Source organism: Musca domestica, unplaced genomic scaffold, assembly GCF_030504385.1.
Source record: "Musca domestica strain aabys unplaced genomic scaffold, Musca_domestica.polishedcontigs.V.1.1 8, whole genome shotgun sequence".
Taxonomy (NCBI): Eukaryota; Metazoa; Arthropoda; class Insecta; order Diptera; family Muscidae; genus Musca; species Musca domestica.
The window spans coordinates 21,504,862-21,520,568 of record NW_026712409.1 but is presented as its reverse complement, the minus strand read 5'-3'; the positions used below and the strand labels follow the sequence as shown (position 1 = coordinate 21,520,568).

At 32.2% G+C, this 15,707-nt stretch overlaps 1 protein-coding gene across 1 annotated transcript in view; it reads left to right on the top strand.

Annotated features, from left to right (window-relative positions):
* Positions 1–15,707, top strand: part of LOC101895877 (calcitonin gene-related peptide type 1 receptor) — a 264,742-nt gene that overhangs the window by 37,953 nt on the left and 211,082 nt on the right. The window contains exon 2 of the mRNA XM_011298341.3: positions 7,965–8,023. The gene's annotated coding sequence lies outside the window, so the exon portion shown is untranslated. The remainder of the gene's footprint in view (positions 1–7,964; positions 8,024–15,707) is intronic.

The window sequence follows — 15,707 nt, the reverse complement described above, 5'->3', positions numbered from 1 at the left end:
GGGTCATGGCCAGAATTTCGAAAACGAAAAAGAAAAGAGAAAAAGATAGTCAAGTGGCAAAATATGTTTTGAAAGGAGATGAAAGGATTCAGTGAAAAACATAAAAATTAAGGGCTTGTAAAGAGTATATTTAACCGTTTCCAAGGATCATCCAGGAGTCATTTGAAGGGCTTTCAAGACCATTAACTTGGATTTTTAAACTATTTTTTCAAGGACGTTTAAAACAGTAAACATGGATTTAAAAATGTCAGGCGCTTTCAAGGACCTTCAGAGCCATGAACGTGGATTTTTTTAAACTAATTTTTTTAAGGATCTTCAGAGCCATGAACGTTGATTTTTTAAACTAATTTTTTCAAGGACCTTCAAAGGCATAAACTTTGATTTTTTAACTAATTTTTTCAAGGACTTTCAGAGCCATAGACGGGGTATTTTTTATACATATTTTTTCAAGGACCTTCAGAGCCATAAGCGTGGATTTTTTAAACTAATCTTTTCAAGGACCTTCAGAGCCATAAACGTGGATCTTTTAAACTAATCTTTTCAAGGACCTTCAGAGCCATAAACTTGGATCTTTTAAACATATTTTTTCAAGGACCTTCATATTCATAAACCCCTTTTTTTTAAACTAATTTTTTCTCGAACCTTTAAAGCTATAATCCTGGATCTTTAAACTAATTTTTTTCAAGAACCTTCGAAGCCATAATCCTGGATTTCTTAAACTAATTAATTTTAAGGACCTTCAGGACCATAAACGTTGATTTTTTTTAATAATTTTTTAAGGAACCTCCAAAAGCATAAACGTGGATTATTTAAACTATTCAAGGACTCTTAGAATAACAAACGCGAATTTTTTTTAAATAAATTTTTTCAAGGACTCTTAGACTAACAAACGTTGATGTTTTAAATAAATTTTTTCAAGGACTCTTAGACTAACAAACGTGGATGTTTTAAATAAATTTTTTCAAGGACCTTCAAAACCATAAACGTGGATTTATTTAAACTATTCAAGGACTCTTTGACTATCAAACGTGGATTTTTTAAATACGTTTTTTCAAGGACCTTCAAAACCATAAACATGGATTTATTTAAACTATTTAAGGACTCTTAGACTAACAAACGTGGATTTATATAAACTATTCAAGGGATTTTTTAAATAAGTTTTTTTTTAAAAAAACCATAAAGGTGGATTTATTTTAATTAAATTTTTTCAAGGACATTTAAAACCATCAACCTTGACTTTTTAAATACATTTTTTTCAAGGACCTTCAAACCCATAAACATAAATATTTTACATAAATTTTTTAAGGACCTTAAATGCCATTAACTTGGATTTTTTAAACTAGTTTTTTAAGGACCTTCAAAGCCATAAACATGGATTTTTTTAAATAAATTTTTTCAAGGACCCTCAAAACCACAAACATGGACTTTATAAAAAATTTGTCAAAAAGATCTTCAAAGCCATTAACATAGATTTTTTAAACAAATATTTTCAAGGACCTTAAGAGCCATAAACGTGGATTTTTTAAACAAATATTTTCAAGGACCTTAAGAGCCATAAACGTGGATTTTTTAAACAAATATTTTCAAGAACCTTCAGAGCTAAAAACGTGGATTATTTAAACATATTTTTTCAAGGACCTTCATATTCATAAACCTGCATTTTTAAACTAATTTTTTCCCGAACCTTCAAAACCATAATCCTGGATCTTTAAACTAATTTTTTCAGGGACCTTCCAACCATAATCCTGGATCGTTAAACTAATTTTTTCAAGGACCTTCCAAGCCATAATCCTGGATTTTTAAACTAAGGTTTTTGAAGTACCTTCCGAAAACGTATATTTTTTAAACTAGTTTTTCAAAGACCGTCAGAACCATAAACATGTATTTTTTGGCCTTCAAAGCCTTAAACGTGCATCTCATAAACATATTTTTTCTTGGACCTTCATATTGATAAACCAGGAATTTTGAACTATTTTTTTTGTTGAACATTAAAAGCCATAATCCTGGACCTTTAAACAAATTTTTTTTAGGACCTTCAGAGCCATAAAGTGGATTTTTAAAACATAGTTTTTAAGGGACCTTCAGATCCATAAACGTGTATTTTTCAAGCAATTATTACAAGGACCTTCAGAGTCATAAACGTGGAATTTTAAAACTATTTTTTTTCAAAAGGACTCTTAGATCATGGATGTGGATTTTTTTATTAAGTTTTTCAAGGACACTTAGATTAACAAAAGTTGATTTTTTAAATAAATTTTCGCAAGGACTTTTAGATCAACAAACGTGGATTTCTTCAATAAATTTTCGAAAGGACTCTTAGATCAACAAACATGGATTTCTTCAATAAATTTTCGAAAGGACTCTTGGATCAACAAACGTGGATTTTTAAATAATTTTTTTCAAGTACTCTTAGATCAACAAACGTGGATTTTTAAATAAATTTTTTCAAGTACTCTTAGATTAACAAACGTGGATTTTTAAATAAACAAACTTGGATTTTTAAAAAACATTTTTCAAGGACAATTCCCCTCCCAAAAAAAATGAATTATTAAATTTTAATTCCAAATTTTACTACTTCAAATTTTACTTTAATTCTCACCGATAAAACAAATGTTTCGTTACTTCAAAAATAAATTAAATTTCCTTTTCCTTAGAAACTAGATTTTAATTTTTCGTTTCCCGTTTCTTCTGTCAGCCAAAGCTTTTGTGTTACAGGAACCGGAAATAATATTATAAATTCAAAATAACCACTACAATATGCCACAGGATCTGTATGTGTTGCTGTGTGTGTGCAGAAGAGTGTTTGTATTTTGGCGTAAGACGATCCCAAAACTTTTTCCATAGCTTCTTTGTTGTGGTTTTATTATAAAATTACGCCGAAATAAAGGAGACTGGCAAAAACAAAATTTTAATAGCAGCTTTGTAATCGTATCACCTTATACTGGGTGTTGTTGTTTCTGCTTGCTCATAATGGCTGCTTCGTTGCCTTTTAGGGATGTGGGCAAAATTGAAAACGGAAGCGAAAGTCCATAAATAAAACAAGTCATTACAAAAATATTCTGTGAGAAGTCAAATGGCTGGCATTGTGGAAGGCGGCACGAAAGTAACTATGGCGTAGAAGAATTTAATTAGGGTCTGGCGTTAAGGAAATTATCTCATAAATATTTGAAGCGAAAGGAAAAACCAAAGGTAAACTATCACAAGGCAGGTTGAAGTAGGAGAAAAATAGAAATACGTCCCCACAATCAGTAGCATGTAAAACACGATTTCGGTTGAACAATTCCCAGCTTTGGAATCTGGCATTTAATTTTCGTAAAGAAACCCTTAACCACCCTTCAGGGGGGAATATTTGCTTGACTGAAGATCTTCTTGAAAACAAACTTATGTTCCTTGTAAAAAATCCCACACATCTTGTTTCATGGCTGTAATTCCTTTCCTTAGTTTCAAAATTGTTTTAGCCTCTTCAAGTAAGATAACATAATCCATCTTCAAACCCCATCTCCTTTCGTCAGCTATAAGATTCTTCTGCTGGCAATATTTACTCATTTATTGAATTACAAAACAATCAATTTTTATTTATCTAATTATGAATATTGTTATTCATTAACCATCCAAAATCGTATTGCGTCTCAGTTAAAGGTTAACTAATGGCAATTGAAAGGACTGTTAATGAATTTTTCGCCACGGAAATTGCCTCTGGCTAAAAGGATTTGCACAAAGTTTGCAAGCCAACAAAACCCCTTGGAAAATAAAACCTAATGATATTTATTCAAGTCTTTGGTTAGAACAACAGCAAATTAAGTTTTACGTAACAGGGTTGCCATTCAAACAAAAAAAAAAAAAGAAAATCAAACGAATAATTAAAAACAAAAAAGTAAAAAAGAGCCACAATATAATAATAAATCTAGATTGACAAATCGTCCTAGTAAAACTTCGTTAAAAATCCATGTTTATGATACTAAATGTCCTTGAAAAACATTTGTTTAAAAAATTCACGTTTGTACCTTTAAAGGTCATTGGAAATTTTGTTTAAAAAATTCAAGTTTTAGGGTGTGAAGGAGCAATAAGAAATTTGTTTAGAAAATCCACGTTTATGGTCCTGAAGGACCTTGATAAAATACATTTAAGAAGTCCACGTTTATGGCTCTGAAGGTCCTTGAAAAAATTTGTTTAATCAACCCAAGTTTATTCCTCTAAAAGTCCTTTAAAAAAATTATTTAAAAAATGCAAGCTTATTCCTCTGAAGGTCCTTCAAAAAGTTTATTCAAAAAATCCAGGTTCAGGGCTGTGAAAAAATTTGTTTAAAAACAAAGGCCCTTGCAAAATAAGCTTAAATAATCACGTCTATTGCTATGAAGGTCCTTGTTAAAAAAATTCAAGATTATGCCTCTGAAGGTCCTTGAAAAATTTTGTTTAATCAACCCAAGTTTATTTCTCTAAAGGTCCTTTTAAAAAAATTTTATTTAAAAAATGCAAGCTTATTCCTCTGAAGGTCCTTCAAAAATTTATTCAAAAAATCCATGTTCAGGGCTGTGAAAAAATTTGTTTGAAAAATCCACATGTATGGCTCTGAAGGCCCTTGCAAAATAAGCTTAAATAATGAAGGTCCTTGAAAATAAAAATGGTTTAAAAAATTCACGTTTAAGGCCCTGAAGGTCCTTGAAAAAATTTGTTTAAAAATTCCAAGATTATGGCTCTGAAAGTCCTTGAAAATAAAAATGGTTTAAAAAATCCACGTTTATGGCTCTGAAGGTCCTTGAAAATAAAAATGGTTTAAAAAATCCACGTTTTTGGCTCTGAAGGTCCTTGAAAATAAAAATTGTTTAAAAAATCCACGTTTAACGGCTCTGAAGGTCCTTGAAAATAAAAACGGCTCTGAAGGTCCTTGAAAATAAAAATTGTTTAAAAAATCCACGTTTATGGCTCTGAAGGTCCTTGAAAATAAAAAGGGTTTAAAAAATTCACGTTTATGGCTCTGAAGGTCCTTGAAAATAAAAATGGTTTAAAAAATCCACGTTTTTGGCTCTGAAGGTCCTTGAAAATAAAAATGGTTTAAAAAATCCACTTTTATGGCTCTAAAGGTCCTTGAAAATAAAAATGGTTTAAAAAATCCACATTTATGGCTCTGAAGGTCCTTGAAAATAAAAATGGTTTAAAAAATCCACGTTTTTGGCTCTAAAGGTCCTTGAAAATAAAAATGGTTTAAAAAATCCACATTTATGGCTCTGAAGGTCCTTGAAAATAAAAATGGTTTAAAAAATCCACGTTTTTGGCTCTGAAGGTCCTTGAAAATAAAAATGGTTTAAAAAATCCACGTTTATGGCTCTGAAGGTCCTTGAAAATAAAAATGGTTTAAAAAATCCACGTTTATGGCTCTGAAGGTCCTTGAAAATAAAAATGGTTTAAAAAATCCACGTTTTTGGCTCTGAAGGTCCTTGAAAGTAAAAATGGTTTAAAAAATCCACGTTTATGGCTCTGAAGGTCCTTGAAAATAAAAATGGTTTAAAAAATCCACGTTTATGGCTCTGAAGGTCCTTGAAAATAAAAATGGTTTAAAAAATCCACATTTATGGCTCTGAAGGTCCTTGAAAATAAAAATGGTTTAAAAAATCCACGTTTTTGGCTCTAAAGGTCCTTGAAAATAAAAATGGTTTAAAAAATCCACATTTATGGCTCTGAAGGTCCTTGAAAATAAAAATGGTTTAAAAAATCCACGTTTTTGGCTCTGAAGGTCCTTGAAAATAAAAATGGTTTAAAAAATCCACGTTTATGGCTCTGAAGGTCCTTGAAAAAATTTGTTTAAAAATTCCAAGATTATGGCTCTGAAAGTCCTTGAAAATAAAAATGGTTTAAAAAATCCACGTTTATGGCTCTAAAGGTCCTTGAAAATAAAAATGGTTTAAAAAATCCACGTTTATGGCTCTGAAGGTCCTTGAAATAAATATTCTTTAAAAAATCCACGTTTATGGTTCTGAAGGTCTTTGAAATAAATATTCTTTAAAAAATCCACGTTTATGGTTCTGAAGGTCTTTGAAATAAAAATGCTTTAAAAAATCCACGTTTATGGCTCTGAAGGTCCTTGAAAATAAAAATGGTTTAAAAAATCCACGTTTTTGGCTCTGAAGGTCCTTGAAAATAAAAATTGTTTAAAAAATCCACGTTTATGGCTCTGAAGGTCCTTGAAAATAAAAATTATTAAAAAAATCCACGTTTATGGCTCTGAAGGTCCTTGAAAATAAAAATGGTTTAAAAAGTCCACGTTTATGGCTCTGAAGGTTCTTGAAAATAAAAATGGTTTAAAAAATTCACGTTTATGGCTCTGAAGGTCCTTGAAAATAAAAATGGTTTAAAAAATCCACGTTTAGGGCTCTGAAGGTCCTTGAAAATAAAAATGGTTTAAAAAATCCACGTTTATGGCTCTGAAGGTCTTTGTAAAAATTTGTTTAAAAAATCTACGTTTATGGCTCTGAAGGCCATTGAAAAAATATTTATAAACAATCCACGTTTATGGTTCTGAAGGCCACTAAAAAAATATTTATAAAAAATCCACGTTTATGGTTCTGAAGGTCCTTGAAAAAATATGCTAAAATATTTATAGCTCTGAAGGTCCTTGAAAAAAATTGTGTAAAAAAACCACGTTTATGGCTCCGAAGGCCATTGGAAAAATATTTATAAAAATACACGGTTATTGTTCTGAAGCTACTTGAAAAAATATGTTTAAAATCAAAGTTTATGGCTCTGAAGGTCCTTGAAAAAAATTGTATAAAAAATCCACGTTTATGGCTCCGAAGGCCATTAAAAAAATATTTATAAAAATTCACTTTTATTGTTCTGAAGGTCCTTGAAAAAATATGTTTAAAATCAAAGTTTATGGCTCTGAAGGTCCTTGAAAAAAAAGTTTAACAAATCCACGTTGGATGATAGTTGGGGCATAGGAAAATTCAGTTTCTGGAAGGATCCTGGAAAAAATACTTTTTCGTGAAATGTTGATTCTTTGATCCTTGAAAAATTATATTAAAAATATTCTCCCAAAACAGCAACCCTACTACCAACTGCAAAGCATTGGCAACATAGTATTTGAGGTTGTGCCTCCGATTAAAAAGATAACACATTTTTCTGCTTTAAAACTCTTGTGGCTACAATCAAATCCATTGGCAGGAGAAAGACAAAGTTATTTGAAATCCTTTCTCAATGGTTTTTGTTGTTGTTGTTGGTTCATGTAGTTTCTATGTTGGCTGTCTCTGTAGTTGTCCAGAGCCAATAATTAACTTTGTTCTTTTAATGGTTTAGCAGACAGATTTAGAGATTAAAGGGAAGAGCAGAGAGAGAAACAGAGAGAGAGAGAGAGAGAGTGGAGGGAAATAGACCAAAACGAAGGAAAGACCTATACAATGCCATTAACTTAAATGTTAAGTGTTGAATGGGAAAGCGGCGGCGTCTGGTCCTAAAACTTAATTACAAACTTTAAAGTTGCCAAAAATTAAGGACATAATGTGTTAATACCATTTAATCGGGCCAATGTAGAGAATATGTTTAAATTGTTTTATTTGCCAGAGGAAAATAGATAAAAATTGAGATTGAGAAAATTTTCATGTGGATTTCATGTCAATGTGTGGGGGGAAAGGATAAACATAAGGATATGCGTTGAAAGCTAACTTTCTTTTCGGGAAAAAATGATTGGATCGAAAAAGATCCTTAAAATTATCTTACAATGACCGGTCGGAACTGCTTACGTAAGTACACTTTCATGATTTTCAAATTTTAAAAATTTCAAATTTTAAAAATTTCCCTTTTCCTTTGACACTCATAGCTTATTAACCCCTTACAACACAGCATTATAAGTACGAACTTAAGGTTTCCTTCGAAGCCACTGAAGCCAATTAAAGAATATCACAAGCTACTTAATTTCATCATGTTTTTCTCATCTTACCTTCTTCGTCTTCAACTTTTTCGCCTCTTTTCAGATTCAAAAACCGTTACAGATTTTCATTGTGTTTACAATTCCACTGAAAGGACATTTTTGGTAAGTACTCATTGTGCTGCTGATTTTTTTCCACTTTTAATTAAATTGTATATTATTCATATTTCATATCCTTTTTTGTGTGGAATATTCTTATCTGTTGTGAAAAAAAATTTGCGAAAAAGGATAAAAAGGGCATATTTTTTATTGAAAAAAATAATTTTGAATAGCATGACATAAGAATGACAAACAAGTTTTTTTCTTGATAATTTATTATGGACAAAAGATGATTTATGTTATTGGAGCTTTTTCATATTTATATATTTTTTTGAAAAGGGCCAAGGGATTTGGCTGAAAGAAATGTAGAAGAGTTCCACGAAATTTTATTTAGTAAAATTATGTCCATAAGAAATTTACAAAACGTGTATTCACATAGGAAGGAGGCATTATTACACAATTAATTTCTAAGGAATACTTCATTCAAGGACTCTCAAAGCCACAAACGTTACTTTTAAGGATGAAAAAAAAAAAAGGATTCGTTGACAAATATTTTTCAAGGACCAAAGAACGTAGAATATTTTTAAGACTAATTCGCTAAAAATGTCGATTTGTAAAGACATTCATTTAAGAAAATCAGACGTAGAATTTTTACGGAATATTTTTTCCAGGACCTTCAAAGTCAAAATGAGAATTTTACAGGATATTTTGAAGGACCCTCAAAGCCGCATATTGATTTTTTAAAGAAAAGAAATTTAAGAAGGTTTGGAGGCATTCGTATATTTTTAAAGGACTTTTTCTGGGACCCTCCGATCCATGAGGAACACTTTCAGAGTCTTACAGTAGACTTTTAAGGAAGATGTTTCATGGAACTTAAAATCCATAACGTGGACTTTTAAGGATATTTTCCAAAGACTTTAAAAGCCTTAACTTGGATTTTTAAACACATATTTTCAAGGATCTTCAGTGCTATAAACGCAGATTTGTTAAATCATATCTTATCAAGGACCTTGTTTACAAGGACAGTAAGAGCTATAAACGTGGATTTTTAAACACATATTTTCAAGGACCTTGAGAGCTTTAAACATGGAGTTTTTAACATATATTTTTAAAGATCTTCAGAGCTATAAACATATATTTTCAAGGACCTTCAGAGCTATAAACGTGGATTTTTTAAACATATATTTTCAAGGACCTTCAGAGCTATAAACGTGGATTTTTTAAACATATATTTTCAATGACCTTCAGAGCTATAAACGTGGATTTTTTAAACATATATTTTCAAGGACCTTCAGAGCTATAAACGTGGATTTTTTAAACATATATTTTCAAGGACCTTCAGAGCTATAAACGTGGATTTTTTAATTATATATTTTCAAGAACCTCCAGAGCTATAAACGTGGATTTTTTAAACATATATTTTCAAGCACCTCCAGAGCTATAAAGTGGATTTTTTAAACATATATTTTTAAGGACCTTCAGATCTATAAACGTGGATTTTTTAAACATATATTTTCAAGGACCTTCAGAGCTATAAACGTGGATTTTTTAATTATATATTTTCAAGGACCTTCAGAGCTATAAACGTGGATTTTTTAAACATATAGTTTCAAGGACATTCAAAACTATAAACGTTTATTTGTTAAACATATATTATCAAGGACCTTCAAAACTATAAACGTTTATTTGTTAAACATATATTATCAAGGACCTTCAAAACTATAAACGTTTATTTGTTAAACATATATTATCAAGGACCTTCAAAATATAAAGGTGGAGTTTTTAAAAATATAAACAAGGACCTTCGAAGCCATAACATGGATTTTTCGAACATATTTTCTTGGACCTTCAGAGCCATATATTTTTTTGAAGGAACTTCAAGTGTTGCCAGAGTAATCACCGTGTATTCTCTTAACATCTAATTTTAATTATCTTCAGAGTTATAAAGTGGATTTTGAAGAATTATTTTTAAGGATCCTCAAAGCCATATGTTGGTTTTTTATGGACCTCTGGAGCCAAAACGTTGAATTTGAGGATATTTTTAGGGATCATCAGAGCCACCAACATTAGTTCTTAAATTATATTTTCAACAATTTTTCAAAGCCATAATATGAATTTACAAGAACCCTCTGATCCATGTAGTGAATCTTCAGAGCCAAAGCGAGACTTTTTTCAAGGACCTGCAATGCCATGTGCTGATTTTTTAAGTACTTTTTTTGTAAGATTATTTTTTCAGGGACCTACCAGGCCATAGCGTGTATTAAAGGATTATCAGGGTATGGACGTTTTGTTTTAAAAATATTTCTTTCAAGGATCCTTTTTTGAAAATTCTTTCAGAGTTGTAAATTTATTTTTTTTAAAGTCTAGTATTGTTGAAAAAACAAATAACATTTGTGAGCTTCTATTTTTTAAGATTTTGTTCAAGGACTCTCGAAGTTATTAACCTGTATTTAATAAGGGGTTTGTTGTGAACTCGTAATCCTATATGAAACTTAATGTTTCAAGAACATTTTTAATGAGTAATTTAGTTATCGCCGAGGATTTCAAGGATATTATTCAATAACTTTTTCCGAGTTATGAATATGGATTTTCAAGACTATTTTTTCAAGGACACTCAAAATTATGAACGTGGAACTTTTTAAGAACATTTTTTAAAAACTCTCAAAGTGATATACCTGGATAAATTTCAAGGACATATTTATATTTTTATATATATTTTTCAAGAACAATAGGTGTTAAAAGGTATACTTTTCAGGATACTCAAAGATTTATTTTCCAAGACTTTTAAAGATATGAATGTGGATTTTTCAAGGATTTTTTTCCCAATACTTTTAAAGATATGAATGTAGAATGTGGGCTCCCATTGTTATGAATTTGTTATACCCTACAACACTATGTGTTGGGGGTATTATAAGTTTGATTGGGCCAAAAATTATGTAACACCACGAAATATTGATTTCCCACATAGGAAAGTATATATGGATCTTCCTAGCTCGCCGAGCTGATTCGATCTAGCTATGTATGTCCGTCCTTCCCTCTGTCCGTCTGTCCATGTTAATTTGTAATCACTCTACAGGTTGCAATTATGGCCCGATCTTCACGAAATTTAAAATGTAGGTGGGGTTAAGGTCAGAATAGAACCCTATTTCTTTTGGAGATGATCGCACAATATTAAGGGGTTGAAATGGACCAAAAACTGAAAAATTTCCTGATTTTGCAGTTGCTCTACAGCTCACAATTATAGACCAATCGAAACGAAAGTTAGCATGGGGCTAGAGCTTTGGGCTGACCAGAAGCCTTCCAATTTTGATGGTCATCGGGTAACATTTAGTGGTTGAAATAGACCATAGCATTTGTGATAAATAAAAGTTAAATTTTCCATTAAACCGCGAATATTTTTAATGCCGGCGAAATCACAAATAACGAACAGGTCAATCCTGACCGTTACGTAGATGCCGATACTAAAAATATCGGATATATAGCGAAATATATACAATATGTATATTCAAGGGAAGGGGATGTTTGCTTGAATGCTTATATCTCAAAAAGAGTGGCTGCAGCGATTTTGGCAAATTTTGTAAATTTAAAATGCCCTTTTGGCATAAAATTATAAAATCTAAAAAAATCGCATAAAAAGATACCAATAATGATGTTAATATAGGTTTTGTAGTATTTTGTGACATTTTTTTTATTTTTTCATATTTTTTTATCGCATGCGATTTTTTCAATTTGACTTATAATATTGAAGTGTAGATTTTGTAATATTTTTTCACCTTACAACACAGGTTGGGATTATATACAGGTTGTAATTACTATCCGATCCTCACGAAAATTTTCAGAAGCGTAGGGTCAGACTCAGAAGGGATAGGCCTATTGCCTTTAAAGATATCCGCAATATATTTGGGGGTTGAAATGGACCAACAACTAAAAATTTTGCTGATTTTGCAGCCGTTATAAAGGTCACCAATATAAACCAAAGGACACTAAATCTCGCATGAAGTTAGAGTTTAGGACAGCGAATAGAATGGACCACTACTTTTGTGTGAATAAATACCAGCATTGCTTACAGGCGATATCCAAAATACACGAAAGCTGAACTTTCTGGCATTTTTATGCTGATTTCGTTGACGAATACAGCCAAATATCGTGACAAGCATATCATATAGATATCAAAATGGACCACAACAACTAACAGCATGACAGAGTGTTTATATATTGGGCAAATGTCCCTGGTCACGTCAGTGCTCCGTGACTTAATTTTAAAAATGAAATCTTCCAAAATCGATCTTGATATAAGGGTGCTTCTAACATATTGTAGTGTTGTAGGGTATCACATTGTCGGCTCCGCACGACTATAGCCTTTGCTTACTTGTTTTTATATGCATACGTTTTTTTTTAATAAATCTGCAAATTGTGAACACGATGCACCCTCCGATTTATAAAGAAGGATTTTAAAGATTTTTTTCCAATTGATATTTTAAAGAATACATTTTCATAGCATACCATAGCTGTTATTATTTTCTATTTTTCCCCTCTTTGTTTCCCTTCAAAACGAATAGAGATGTTAATAATAATCTTTGAAAAAAATGCGTTTGTACATATTTGTTTCCATGATCATCAAATCACATAGTTAACTCCTTAAGGATTACGTAAACATAAAACCCCACATAAATACCAATATTTGGAGAATATCCCTTTGGGTCGATTTTTTTGTTATTCCACGCAGTTGGCATTTCTTTTGGCTTTGTAAAGTGAATCCCACAGCAACCAAACGGAAATGCTTTTGGAGTTTTGTTGATTTTCTTTGCATTTGAAGATAATATCCTTATTCATTCGGGACAATACGTATAAATAAAGGATTTATTTGAAGTTTCAATTGGCTTCTGTTGCTGTTGTTGTTGTATTGGCGGTGATACAAAGCATTTGGTAAAGCCATGGATTGTTCGTGAAGGGTGTCCCTAATTTTTGGATTGTTTTCTTTTTTAAATAAACATTCTATTAGAGAAGGGGTAGCAAATGAAGAAATGGAGGGTTGAATATTTGATTTCTTATGGAGTAGTTTAGGTGGTTAATTAGGGCTATGCTAGGGAACATTTGGAAAATTCCTTAAAATTTGAAGAGTTGATTATTTTTAAAATTGAATTATTTTTAAAAGAATTCAAGAGCTGTAATCGGAAATTTTCAAAATATTTAAAAGTATTTATAGAACTAATATTTTTTTCATTTGCCACCCCCAAGGGTTGATTTTTTGATACCTTATGGATAGTTTTAATGGATAATTGGGGCAATGCTAGGGGACATTTATAATATTGTTTCAAATGGATGTGAAGACCATAAACTTGAATTTTTGAGAATTTTTTTAAGGAGTCACCTGACTTATATTTTTATACCCTCATCCATGTGCCTAGAGAGGGTATATATTATTTGATACGGCCAAAACGTGGCTCATTGAAATAACGGTTTTAGACCCTAGGTCTCTTTGGACAAAATCCATTTCAGGACATTTGGAGTCGTTCTAGCGATGTCCGTCTGTCTGGCTGGCTGGTGCGCACAAGAGTTCGTAGATGGGCAACATCGGTAACTTCCGACGGAATTGAGCCCAGAAACAAATACTTCAATATTTTTGAAAGTCGATTCGATTTGGTGTTGAAATCCGTCACATGTTTAATATGCACTCCACAACAATGATATTTAATTTCGGACATCAGATACTGCTCGAAAATACCTCTGCCAAATTTTATCGAGTTGGGTTCAGATTGTTGTATACCTTCGATATACATCTTAATCCGATTTTATGGCTAGCCCGACGTCAAGGAAGGGGACGGAAGAAAACATCAACATCAGCAGAAATGGTTCGAAAAGTAAAGAAGCGACTTGATCGAAACCCGCGTCGTAGTGGCCGAAAAAGGGCTCGTGAGCTGAACATATCGCAATATTCCATTCGGCAAATATTGAAAAATGAGCAATTGAAATTCCAAAAAGTGCTTACACCTCAACAGAAAGAAAATAGACTCATAAGAACTAAAGAGTAGCTTCGCTTGGCCGAAAGTGGTGAACTGCCCAATTTGGTTTTATCCGATGAGAAAACATTCGTTGTCCAGCAGTTTGTAAACAAACAAAATGATCGTGTTTACTTGTCAAGGAGGTCAGCTAAAAATGTGCACCTTCGGTTGGCCACCAGAATTCAAGCGCCGGCCATGGTGATGGTGTGGGCCGCCATAACAGCCGTGGCATCAGAATAAATGCCAAATATTATCGCAAAAATATTCTGAACATTCCTACAGGACTCAGCACCATCGCACTCAACACGCGTCACCCAAGAATGGTTACAAAATGAGGTTCCTCGCTTCATTTCCAGCGCACAATGGCCACTAAAATCTCCGGATACCAATCCGTTAGACTATTGTGTCTGGAGTATTTTGGAAAGCAAGGTTGGGACTTAAAAATACCAAAGTGTCGATCACCTCAATCAGGCGCTATGCCGGGAATGGCCTAAAATACCACAGAGCAACATTCGGGCAGCGTGTGACGGTTTCATTGGCCATAATTCGTGCCAAAGTTGAGCGATTGGAACAAATCTAAACTTTTTCTAAAATTTGATGCTATTTTCCACATTTTTTATCTGTCCGTCTGTCCATCAGCCCGTCTGTGGAAATCACTCTAGCTTCCGAACGAATTGATGTAGGTTCATATAATTTTACTCAAATGTGTGTTTGGTCTGCAGGACTCTTGGTATTGGGTAAAATGGTGAAATGTTATATAGGTCCACGTTTAGGTATAGCCCCCATATAACTGTACCCCCCTACATTCGGTATTTTGGTGTTTTCGGCGACATTGTTCACCGGAATTGTTTCAAATTTCGTTATGTTAGTTCGTAATGGGTACTGCAGCCTGTGACAGAATATTGTCTATGCCGGGCAAGATCTTCGTATAGCCCACATATATCGGTATTTTGCTAATTGTTTCATATTTCGTACCGAGTTCTACAGTCTTCGTATAGGCCCCCTATATTAGGTATTTTGATGATTTTGGCGACATTATTCTGTGTTTAAATTTCCTAATGCGAACTACAGCCTGTGGCAGAAAATTGTCTGAACAGGTCTTCGTATAGCCCCTAAATATAGGCACCTCCCTATATTCGGTATTTTGATTTGATTTTAGCTACATTATTCACCGGAATTGTTAAAATTTCGAATTTGCACTTCGTAATGGGCACTACAGCCTGTGAGAGAAAATTTGCAAATTATTATTTATTTATTTTTTTTTTTAATTTCCAAATTATTTCCAAATGGTGGAGGGTATTCAAAGTTCGGCCTTGCCGAACTCTACTCTCTTACTTTTTCACTTGTTCCTTTTTAAAAAGTGTTTTCAGGGGACAATATGCAGACCTTCGCGATTTTTTGAGACCATAAACTTTGATTTTTGAGATTTTTTTTTGAAGATTCGCCTGATTCATATTTTTTATTTTTAACCAGGGGTCGATTTTAGTTGAGCTCCACATAACAATTAAAAGTTTTTATGGGAGAATTCAATCATACACGCTATGATTATAATTATAATTTAAATTTCAAAAGATTAAATATGCCGAAGCATTTGTATCTTTTAAATTCGGACTTGTATTGCCCATTTGGTGCACAATTAATTTAAAATCGGATAAAAATATATATGGGAGCTATATCCAAATCTGAACCGATCTCGATAAAATTCAGCAAAAGTATTTCTGAGCTGTATTTGATATATTTCCCTGAAT